The sequence below is a fragment of the Phascolarctos cinereus genome, unplaced genomic scaffold (genome assembly GCF_003287225.1).
Source record: "Phascolarctos cinereus isolate Bilbo 61053 unplaced genomic scaffold, phaCin_HiC Scaffold_9;HRSCAF=440, whole genome shotgun sequence".
Taxonomy (NCBI): domain Eukaryota; kingdom Metazoa; phylum Chordata; class Mammalia; order Diprotodontia; family Phascolarctidae; genus Phascolarctos; species Phascolarctos cinereus.
Genome location: NW_027556402.1, coordinates 229,582,002 through 229,594,804, shown reverse-complemented (window position 1 = coordinate 229,594,804; position 12,803 = coordinate 229,582,002).

Below are 12,803 nucleotides of genomic sequence, written 5' to 3'. Positions count from 1 at the left end.
CATTTGAGGAAACTGAGGCACACAAAAGTTGAGTGACTTGCCCAAGGTCATACAGCTAATAAACAGCCAAGGCAGAATTTGCACTCAGGGCTTCCTGACTCTAGGGCCAGCAATCTCTCCATTGTGCTGCCTATAACTGGAAGGAGTCACGATCACCTGCTCTAATCTCTTCACTTTACACATGAGGAAATGTAGAATCTCCCCCCTCCTTCAAAACTCTGGTCACATAACACCTTCTCCATGAAGCTTTGCCTGATCCCCCAGCTGCAAGGGCTACCCCCCAGCCTGTATTTATTTCCTATGTGTTTTGCATTTATATATATGTTATATATATGTATATGTATGTATGTATACATATGTATGTATATACATGTGTATATATATAGCAAGACTTTGAATTTCCTGAAAGCAGGCATTATTTTTTCTTTTGTCTCTGTACCTCTGACAGCTACTACAGTACCCAGAATGTAATAGGAGGTTAATTGAAAGAGTATTAATTAATTGATTGCCTATAGGCAGTAAGCAGCAGGGGTGGTATTTAAACCCAGGTTTCCACCTTTACATTAGTGCCCTTTTAACTACACCACCTCTACTCATGCCTCTCCCATGACTCAGACAGTCAGGAACTTTGGATTGTTATAAAGGAGCCAACAGGTGTTAACTTCGACTACAGAAGATGAATGAATCCCTCAATTCCAAAAGGACACTATTCTCCTGATGGGGATCAAAAACACCTGCTGTTTGAATAGAAGACAGAGGTTAGAGAGATATTTCAATGTTGTTAGGGTTGAAATCTTAATCCTTGGAATCCATTCCTACTCTCTTTTATTCCAGAGGGGGAAAAATCCTCATTCACTGGAAGAAGGGCGGGTAAATGGAGCTTTGTCCCAGGGTGCTGACATCTGGTGGTGATTCTTGAATGTTTGAAGTTAGGTAGTTGATTTTGTTTATACAAATTCATGGACTTATGTCCAGATGACCAAAGCATAGAGGGCCAACACTCTGGAACAGAAAGGGGAAACGTTTGTTGATGCTCCCAGGGCTACGGATAGATAGAAACAGGAGTGAATGGTTAGAGCTCCAGACCCTAAGTTAAAACATGGCTTATTACCTGGTGACTGGGTGAGAACAAGCCCTCATATCCAGTGAAACAGTGAATGAATGAAAAAAAGTGCTTACTATGTGCCAAGCACGTGCTAAGTTCTGGGGATACAATTATGAAAACAAAGACAGCCCCTGTCCTCAAAGAGCTTACATGCTTTTAAAAAAAATTAGTAATTAATCAATTGATTTTTGCAAGTATTTGTAATCACTCTCTCCCACATCCCCTCTCACTGAACAGTTTTAAAAAGAAAAAGAAAACCTTCATAACAAATGTGCATAGTTCAGCAGAACAAATTTCCCTATTGGCCAACTTCAAAAATGTATGTCTCATTCTGTATTTTAAGTCCATCATCTTCCTGGAAGGAGGGTATCTACCACGTTTCTTCATCAGTTCTCTTGACTTGTGATTTATCATTATACTGATTAGAGTTTGAAAGTTTTTCCAAACTTGTTTTTCTTTATAATATTCTCATTGTATAAATTGTCCTCTTAGTTCTGATCATTTTGCTCTGCCCATACAGACCTCCCTTCTTTCTTCTTTCATTCTATCATTTCTTATCACCATATAATTTTTCATTCTACTCATATTCTATAATTCATTATAGAATTCATTCCACTATATCCATATTCTATAATTTGTTTAGCCATTCTTCAATGGACTTCTGACTATTATTATAAATAGCTTTGACCATATGGGTCGTGTTCTTCTGTTTTTGATCTCTTTGGGATATAGGCCTAGTAGTGACATAGCTCAAAAGGTAGATACATTCGAGTGATCTTGGGGACACAATTCCAGATTACTTTCCAGAATGGCTGGACCAGTTCACAGTTCTAGTAAGAATGCATTGCTGGACCTCTTTCCCCATAACCCTTCCAACATTTGTCATTTTCCTCTTTTGTCGTTTTTGGTGGGCATGACGTAGAATCTCTTAGTTGCTTTAATTTGAAATCCTCTAGTTGTTAGTGATTGGGAGTATTTTCTTACATGATTGTTGATAGACTGGATTTCTTCCTTCGAAAACTTCCTGTTCATATCCTTGGATTATTTCTCCACTGGGGAATGGTTATTAGTCTGGTAAATTTGACTCAGTTCCTTATGTATCATGGATATGAGAATTTTATCAGAAAAAGTTGTTGCAACAACTCCCCCTCTCCGGCAACACCTGTTTCCCTTCTAACTTTAACTGCATTCATTTTGTGCAAAAATTTTAAAATTGTATGTGATCAAAGTCATCATTTTATCTTCTGTGACCCTCTCTATCCTTTGTCTCATCATAAACCCTCCCCCTATCCATAGATCTGAAGCTAATGTCTTTCTTAGAGAGCTAACATTCTAAGAAGAAAATCCAATACCCGTAGGCAAGTGGTGGCCAGAAAGTTACAGGAGTTGTGAGCAGGACCAAAGGAAGTGGTGGCACAGTTGGTTTGGTCACTGTTGAGAACTGGAGTGGGTGGGGTGAGGGATTAGTAGGGAGGATCCAGCCAAAGGCGCACATGTGACTTCAAGGCATCTGGAAAGAAGGTGGTGGGGAGCAGGGAGTGAAGCAAAGCATGGCTGGGGATTACTTGAAGTATATCAGTCAGGGCAACAGGGCAACAGAGCAACAGGGCAACAGACCTCCAGGTAGGAATTCTGGGTATGAAAGGGTTAAACCTTCCAGAGTATGATCTCAGTATGGTCCCCTGCAAGGCAGCTAGTGGGAGGAAATACACAAGTGATCTAGGTTGTAAAGGTTTGGATGGGCTATGGTCTAGAATGTAAGAGAGTACCACATTAATGAGATTACAAATCCACCCAAGAGGGGCAGCTAGGTGGCGCAGTGGATAGAGCACCAGCCCTGAAGTCAGGAGGACCTGAGTTGAAATCTGGCCTCAGACCAAACACTTGACACTTACTAGCTGTGTGACCCTGGGCAAGTCACTTAACCCAAATTGCCTAAAAACAAAACAAAAACAAATCCACCCAAGAATGGAATTGGAAATCATAGCCAATGCCTAGCACAATGCCTGGCACATAGTAGGAGATTAACCAATGCTTGCCATTGGTTTAGTAGGCTTGAAAATGACCCAGATAGCTCTGGATCAAATTCTCTAACTCAATGAAAGGTACACCTTTTTACCATTCAACTCGTCTGCTGATTATTCTGGGCTTGCTATGGGCCAAAAGAACACTCCACTTGGAATCTGGTGAGCTAAGAGTTTGTTATATGAATATAGGGTTCATATGGAAGGAACTTCAGACATCATCTAGTTCATGTCCCTTCTTTTTACAGGTAAGGAAACTGAGGCCCAGAGAAATTAAGTGACTTACCCAAGGTTACAAAGATAGTAAGAACAGAGTCAGGAGGCATTTACGACTAGCTCCTCTTCTGCCCAATCTAGGGCTCTTCCCACTGCACTGACTTGCCTCTGGGTATCATCATTTCCTATCTGACTTTGAGTGCACTTCATCTTCCTCATTTGAAAATTAAGAAAGATGTTTACACCACCAACCTCACAGGTCCTGTTGTGAAGATCCAATAAGATAACATGTTTAAAGCTAAATGTTTATAAAATGTAATATAAAACATTTATACTATATAAGATAATATTTATGTGCACAGTGCTGGACACATAGTGGGTGCTATAAATGCTAGCTATTATTATTTTTAAGAATAGTTATAATTACTATATCATATTAATATTAATTTATTATTATATGAGTAAAGCACTTTTAATGCTGCTGAATGCTATAGAAATGTTAAGTATGTGAGCAGGAATGGAGGCAGACTGGTCATATGGCTAGAGCAAGGGATGATAGATCATTCTAGTGTTATATCCTCGTATTCACTCCTTGCCTTCACTGTTTGGTGAACTTCTTTCAAAGCACAGCTAATATGCCACTGCCTCCAGGAAGCCTTGCCTGATTCACCCCGAATCCCAGTTATTAGTGTTTTCCATTCCCTGAAATTACTTTGTGTAATTCTATGTATATACTTTGTATCTGTTTCTATATATGTTTTGCATCTATTTACCCCAATATGTTGTATTCCCTTATTCCCACCCTCAATAGACTATAAGTTCTCTAGGTAAGGGACTGTTTCATTTTTGTATCTCTATCCCCAGTGCCTAGCACACAGTAGGCACTTAATAAATGTCTTGTTGAACTGCATTGTGTTGATATCCATAAAATATTAAAAGAGGCGGAGGGAATGTATTGGATAGCTTATCTATGGATTTACTGATGATCACAGTCGAGGCCTCTGAGGCTGTGGTCAGCCCTAGAGCTGTGGTCTTATAATCTATATGAAGGTCAAACAGGATGAGAAGGCATCTGTGTTCTGTACTGGAGGAAAGGGAACCTTCAGGACCAAATGCAAATTTCTCTGCTTGACTTTTAAAGCCCTCCACAGCCTGGCCTCAACTTGCTTTTCCAGTCTTATTATAAATTACTCACATACACATTGCAGTGCAGCCAAACGTTTCTATTCTTCACATGTAACACTCCATTTCCCACCTCCATGACTTTACCCTGGCTGTTCCTCATGCCTAGAATGCACTCCATCTGATTGTCCCTACTTTCAATACAATTCAAGTACTGTCTTCTACATGAAGCCTTTCCTGATTCTCCCCTCTACCCAGTTTCCCTTTAACTTAATGCCTTCCCACCAAAATTGCTTTCTATCTATCTATGTTGTATATGCCTGTATACGTACACGTGGTCTTACCAGACTATGCTGTAAGTTCCATGAGGACAGAGACTGTTTTTGACTTTGTCCTTTTTGGGTCCCCAGCTCCTAGCACAAAGCCTGACACATAGCAGGCTGTTAATAAATGCTTATTAGGCCAGGGCAGCTAGGTGGCACAGTGGATAGAGCACCAACCCTGGAGTCAGGAGGACCTGAGTTCAAATATGGCCTCAGACACCTAACACTCACTAGCTGTGTGACTCTGGGCATGTCACTTAACCCCAACTGACTCACCAAAAAAAACAAACAAAACACAAATATTGGGAAAACTATAGGCATAAGTGATCATATCAATAAATGCTTGTTGATCGACTGTCACACATTAGTTATATCACAGACCCACTGAAACAAGTAAACGTATTATTGAAGTTTTATTATTATTACTGTATTAGTTATTATGCAGAATATCCCAAAAGTCTTAATGCAGTTTTAAGTTATTCTGAGACTTTGGGGATGCCCTGAATAAAGTGCTTTGCACAAATCAATGATTCTATAATTAGGCAGCTAGGTGGCACAATGAATAGAGGACCAGCCCTGAAGTCAGGAAGACCTGAGTTCAAATTCAGCCTCAGAAACTTGCCAGCTGTGCAACCTTGGACAAGTCACTTAGCTTCTGTTTGTCTCGGTTGCCTCAACTATAAAATTAGGAAAACAACACTTAGCTCGCAGGGTTGTTGTGAAGATCAACTGAAATGATAATTGTAAGGTATTAAGTACAGTTCCTGGCACATAGTAGGTGCTATGTAAATGTTAGTTATTATTATAAGTATCAAGGTACCCAAGCTAATAATTTCTTATCCAAAAAGGATATTATTTAGTAGCTAATATTTCCTATTTAGCCAAATTAAAATAAAAATCGCCTTGTTCTCATCTATTAGGGTTGACAAGAGAAAACGTAAATTTAGCCTGAACCAATTAAAACAAAAAATAACACTCAGTTCTTCCTACAAGTTGTAGTTTATTCCAAGCAGATCATTTTTCCCCCAAGTGAATTCATTTGCGAAAAGGATTTTGCCTGCTCCATTAAAAACTATCGCAGGCTTGTAATAAGTAAGTGTCAGAGAGCAAGAGGCCTCACATCTTTTGGACTACAGCAGTCATTTGAACAAGGTAAAAAAATGAATTGTCATGGCCTCGATTATATAGATAAGTGAGCTAGTCCTTGAGGTCACCTACCACTTTTTCAGGTGTGTTAACTTTTTTTTTTTCAGTTCATAAGAGTTGACATTCAATCAGTTAGTCAGTCAGTCACAAGCATTTATTCAACACTTACTATGTGCCAGGCACTGGGCTAAGTGCTGGGGATGCAAAAAAGGCAAAAACGTAGTCTCTGCCCTCAAGATGCTCACATTTTAATGGAGACTCAACATGGAAACAGACTGTGAGAGTAGAGACTGTTTTTTGCCTTTCTTTGTATCCTTAGCACTTTGCAAAGTGCCTAGCCCATAGTAGGGGTTTAATTTAATGCTAGTTGACTGACTGAATGACATACAAGCTATATATAGAGTAGATGGAAGGTAACCTCAGCAGGGCAGAATCTGGGGGAAGGAGGGAAGAAAGCTGGAGGGGATGGACTGGGAACGACTTCTTGCAAATGGTAACTAACTGAGTCTTCAGGAAAGCCAGGGAAATTAAAAGGGGGAGGTGAGGGAGCACAGTGTTCCATCAGAGGGCCATCAGTCACTTATAGATGAATTTGCACCTGAGACAAATACAGTTGAGAGGAAGGAGGGGAAGAAGGGGCGGGTCAGGATAGCAGAGGAGAGACTGACAGTGGGCGCAATTATACCTAGAGGTGCTAGGTGTCTCAGCTCATCTCTCTGACATGTTAATGTTCCTATCAAATAAGAAGTCATCTAAGAATCGACTATGTGGTTACAGTGGATAGAGAATAAAGCTTTAAGTCAGGAAGGCCTGAGTTCAAATCCTGTCTCAGATACCTATTATCTGTGTGATCCTGGGAAAGTTACTTAATTTTTTTCAGCCTCAGTTTCCTCATTGGAAAAATGGAGTGGGGTGGACACAATGGTCTCTCGGGTCCCTTCTAGCTATGGTCTTAAGATCTAATCCAGCCTCTTCATTTTACAAATGAGGAAAAGGAAGAGTTCATAATTAGTTGCTAAACACCATCCCTCATCTCTGTGCCTCAGCCTCCCTATCTGTCAATGAGGAATTGACAGAGGCAGCTACGTGGCGCAGTGGATAGCGCATTGGCCCTGAAGTCAGGAGGACCTGAGTTCAAATCCAGCCTCAGACCAAACATAGCTGTGTGACCCTGGGCAAGTCACGTAACCCCAATTGCCTAAAAAAACAAACCAAACAAAAAACTAGCAAAAAAAAATGAGGAGTTGGACCCTCAGATTTGGAAAAGACCTTCCAGGTCATCTCAGCCTGATGCACCAACCAATTTATGAGATGCTCTGACATGGTTTGGATCTCAGATACTTCAAATGAGCCTTGCTGTTGCCAAAGATGAGTCTTTCAGGGCAGTAGCAGTCTGTGTGCCTGAGGCAACATTCTACATCACTACAGAAGCTCTGTTTCCCATGGGTGTTCACACAAAAGATTCAGGCAATAGGACCACACATCAAGGGTCCATAGCCTCAGAGCTGGAAAGGACCAGAGAGTCTACTTAATCCAATCCCCTCATCTGACAGAGAAAGAAACTGAAGCATAGAGAGGTGATTTACCCAAAATCACACAGCTAAGTGGAGAAATTGGAATTCAAACCCAAGTCTTCAGATCTGAAATCCAGTGATCTTTCCACACTGCAGAGAAGAGAAAACTCTGCCTGCCATGTCATGTTATCTATTTCCATTCAGCTTGGATTTTATAGGAAGGGAGGATATAGGACAGCGGGAAGTTATTTAAATCAAGGCACTGCCTAAAAGCTCATCCACCATTCCCTTTTTAAAGCAGCAGCAACATTTAAGACATATAACATACGTCCTTTGCATGCATGTCTCAGCTACTATCTCTCTGGCGCGTTGTTGACACACAACTAAATACTGTGTCAGAAAATACTTGAGTGGGAACCCAAAGACCAGAATGTTTCTGCAGCTTCCCCAGAGTTTTAACAATATTGCTATTTAAAAATCTCTTTCCAGGCAGGGTATTTTACAGTCCCTGCTGCTGTCTACTTTCAATCCAAGGCATACGACTTGTTCAACTCCCTGCTTTCCCAAAGGAATAACAGACCCTCAAACAAAACTGACTCTAATGATCTGTCCATTGGATCCAAAAAGGGAACGGAATAGTGTGGATTCATCAAGCAATGCAGAGGATTTTTTTTAATCAGTTGTGCTAAGTTGACAAACTTTTTTTAAATTTTCCAACTTAGATTTGTAAAATATGTATCATAGAAAAGGATGGAAGCAAGGACACAAATACAAAATCCCATATGATTTTTCCCCATGTGGCTACTAAGAAGAACACCAAAGTCCAGAACCAGCTGAGACTCCTGATGAATGCGAAGACAACACAAAGGACTTTGTGTATTGGAGGCCAAGAGGAGCTCAAAGAGGGAACAGAGCTGCTGTGCAGGGTGAATGGGTCAATAGGCAAAGACATTCTAGGCAAGGTAGAACTACTCAACTCTTCTTTTGTTTCTACCAAGGAATATGATCTTTAGACTGGGAAGCACAGAATAAAAATGGTCAATAGGAAAGTGAAAACAAGAAAGGAGACAGCAAGAGAGCTCTTCACTTGTGCTCAATGAGTTCATCAAACCTAGATGAATTCCCTTCCAGGGCACTAAAAGTTCTGAGCCACTGCTGGTGATCTGTGCAAAATCATGCAGAATGAGAGAAGTGCCACAGGCCTGGAGGATGGGCCAGTGGGGATGCAATCTTTAAAATGCAGAAGGAGAATTCTTCATGACTCCATGATTGAGTGTGCAGTTGACTTTAATCCATGGCCAAATTTTTTAAAAACAATTTTATTTATAGCTTTTATTGTTACATTGCCTTTGTTTCTGAATATCCCTCTCTCCCAAAAATATATTACTAATTAATATATTAATAATAATCCACGACAATTAAAATAATTCTTATTAATCTAGAAAGGCAACTGGCAATCACTAAGAGCCTTAATTGTCTCTTTGAGGACAGATCATGCCAGCTGAACCCATTTCCCTTAGTACACACAAGTTCATCTCTGAATGCCACATTTTAGGAAGGACATCAACAATATGGGCCATACAAAGGACAGCAACCAGGGTGATAGAACACCTTGAAGTCCTGCCATTCATGGATTGGTTGAAGTAACCAGAGATTTTCATCCTGAGGGAGGGAAGAGTGGTAGAGAGGGGTCACGTTCACTGTTTCCAGCTGTTTTAATTTAGATCTAGAAGAAGCCATTTAGTCTACCCTTTCAATGCATAGATATGGAAAATGAAGCCCAGACAGATTAAGTGACCTTTTTCCAGCATTAAAGAGTTACTAAGTGGCAGAACTGGGGTGTAAACACATGCTATCTGACTCCAAATCCAGAGTTCTTTTCTGGATCCCAGAAAGGAGATGGCATAGGGGCAGCTAGGTGGTACAGTGGATAGAGCACCGGCCTTGGATTCAGGAGGACCTGAGTTCAAATCCAGCCTCAGACCCATAACATTTACTAGCTGTGTGACCCTGGGCAAGTCACTTAACCCCATTGCCTATCCTAAAAAACAAAACAAAACAAACAGAATGGAAATGGCATAGTAGAGTGGGAAAAGGACTTTATTAAAGCGTTAGTAAACTCACAGATTAAGGGAATTCTTTGTATGTAGTTTACTACAGTTATAGCCACACATTTAACAAAGTCTCTCATGTGGAAAGGTTTGGGTTAAACAATAATAACCATCAGTTGGATTTAGCATTGCACGTGTGGATGGAGTCAGGAATGGTTTGATGTCAATTTGGAAGGAAGCTTCCAGTCAAGTGCCCCAGGGATCTACCTTATAGATCTATGCTATAACGTTGTTATTCAGTCGTTTCAATTGTATCCGACTCTTCGTGACACCATTTGGGGTTTTCTTGGCAAAGATACTGGAGTGGTTTGCCATTTCCTTCTCTAGCTCATTTTACAGATGAGAAAACTGAGGCAAATAGAGTTAAGTAACTTGTCCAGGGTCATACAACTAGTAAGTGTCTGAGGCCAGACTTGAACTCAGGAAGCTGTCTTCCTGACTTCAGGCCCAGCACTCTATCCATGGCATCACCTAGAAGTCCCAATGCTAAAATAGCCTTGTGGTATTTAACATTTTTATTTATGCTTCGTATAAAGGTATGGAAGGAATATTTATCAAATCTGTCCACTATACAAAGCTGGGAAGGATAGGTAATACTAGTTGACAGAATTAGCACCCCAAAATATCTTGACACACCAGATCCATGGGCTGAATCTAACAGAATGAAACATAATGGGAATGAATGGTGAGTCTTACACTGGGGTCCAAAAATTCAACTTCACAAGTATGGATGGAAGAAATATGACTAGACAGTAATTGCTTCAAAAAATGATCTGGAATGCAAGGAGGAGGAGATGAATGGACTGCATACTAAAAACGAGTCATCAGTGTGATATGGTGGGTTCCATCTTGGGCTGCATTAAGAAAGGCATAGCTTCCGGGAAAAGGGAAGTGATTGTCCAGCTGTACTCTGTGCTGCTCGAACTATATCTGGAATGTTGTGTTCATTTCTGGGGACTTCAAGTTAGTAAGGACATTGATAAGCTGCAGAGTGGCCCACGAACAGCTCCAAGTCCATGCGGTCACAAGAACTGCAGTGTTTAACGTGGAGAAGAGAAGACTTTATCCATGTATCCATGATCACTGTCTTTAAGTCTTTGTGGAGCTACTGTGTATGAAAGGGACTAGGCTTGCTTGGCTTGGCCCCAGAATGAAGAGCAATGGAAGCTAGAGAGAGGCAAATTTAGGTCTGATGTAAGGAAAAAACTTCCTAAAAAATTGTAGCTGTCCAAAAGCAGGGTACGCTTCCAAGAGCAATTGATTGCCCTTTCCTGGAAGCTTTCACACCAAGGCTGGATGGTCACTCATCAGGGAAAGTATGGTGTTCGTCTGTTGGAGGTTGGACTACAGATCCCTTCTGACATGGAGATTATGTGAATTTCAGATACTAGTGGGTGACAGCTACTATAGTACTTTATAGCCCACAAAACACTTTCCTCTCACCCATCCTTTGAGATGGGTGATAATAGCTTACATTTCAGAAATCCTTTGCAGTGATAATTTGACATATATTGTACCATTTGAACCTCACAACAATCCTCTGAGGTAGGTAATACAAGATTATTATTCCTATTACATAAATGGGGAAACTGAGGCTACAAGCAATAAAATGAATTGTCCATACTCACACAGGTAGGATGAGTCAGGTCTTGAACCCAGATCTTTTGACTCTGTACCCCATACTTATTACAGCATCCCACATTGTCTCTTTATTGATGGGATGAATCTCTACGGTTTTCTTTTACAGAAGACCAGGCTCAGTTATCACAGCATCAAATAGAAACATGTTATTTACTTCTGGTACATTCAATTTTGGATTACTTTGTGGAGAAAAATACCAGCAAAGCACTGATTTGCCTATAAACCCTCTTGATATTTGGACAAACCTTCAAATAGCTAGGATGTAATTGCTCTGAAGCTTTCTCCACTGAAATTTTCTGGCCATGGTTCTGATAAACTGAAAATACAGCAGTTATTCTTTCTGCAGAAAATACCCTGACCTATCATAATATTTACCTAGACATAATAAGATAAATATGAGTCAGAAAGAAACAATGGACAGAAGGCAGCCTCAGAGACAGGAAGACTTGGATTCCCAGAGGAGAGTAGGCCATGTGGCTGTAACTCCCAACTTTCAGAGTCTCTCCCCCCCCCCCCATATCATGTGTGTGTGTGTAGTGGGGCAAATACACTTCTACTACTTGCCACGGTAGTTCCTGAGCCCCCATCAATGCTCTTCACATTTAAAGTCACCATTGGCCTGGTTTGGGATCCCAAGTAATTATACTTTTCCAGGCCCTGGACAAAACTCACCCTCATGGGGAAAGTGGCAGTCAAGTTCTGACCTCTCAATAAACCATAAGGCAAAGAGTAATGAGAACTAAATAATACAACTATCTGATTCATTATATCCTGCTTCCATAGATTGATTGCAGAGCTTGAGCTAGGCCTAGGACCAAAATCGGGCTAAACACATAGGATCTTAAAAAATTTTTATCCTGGACTTAACAAAAGAGAGGGACAGAAAGAGACAGACAGAGACACAGAGAGAGAGACAGAGAGACAGAGGCACAGAGAGAGAAAGAGAAAGAAAGAGAGACAGACAGACAGAGAGAGACAGGGACACACACAGAGATGGAGATGGGAGAGAGAGACAGGGAGATGGGGGGTGGGAAGAGAGGGGAAAGAGAGAGGGAGAAAGGGAGCCACAAAGGGAGAGAGGAGAAGAGGAAGTAGAGAGGTGAGGGACAGATAAAAGTGGGAGGAAGGGAGAAAAAGAGAGGAGGAGGAGGAGAGAGAGAGGGAAGAAAGGAGAGGAAAAGGACGGAGAGAGATAGTGAGACAGAGAGAGAGAGAGAGGAGGGAGACAGAGACAGAAAAAGAGACAGAGATAGAGAGACAAAAGAGTTTCTATATGCAAAGTAAAACAGAAAGAGATAGTTGTATGTGAAGCTGCAAATCTTGAGTGTATTATTTTCTTTTTAAACAGCATTTAACAAATTTAATCCATTACTTTTAAAGCTATCCTGCTGATCTGTGTTTTTCTCTGAATTTCCATCCATTTTCTTCTGTGCATTAAAAAATGCTTTGATGGTCCTCTTTTCTTTCTTTTTTTGGAGGGAGGGTATCACTATTGCTGATCATTCAGACCCTCCTAAATCCCTCCCCCACTGAAAAAAGAAAAAGGAAAAAACTGTTAAAAAATAAGTGTAGTCAAACAAAACAAATCCACACATTATCTA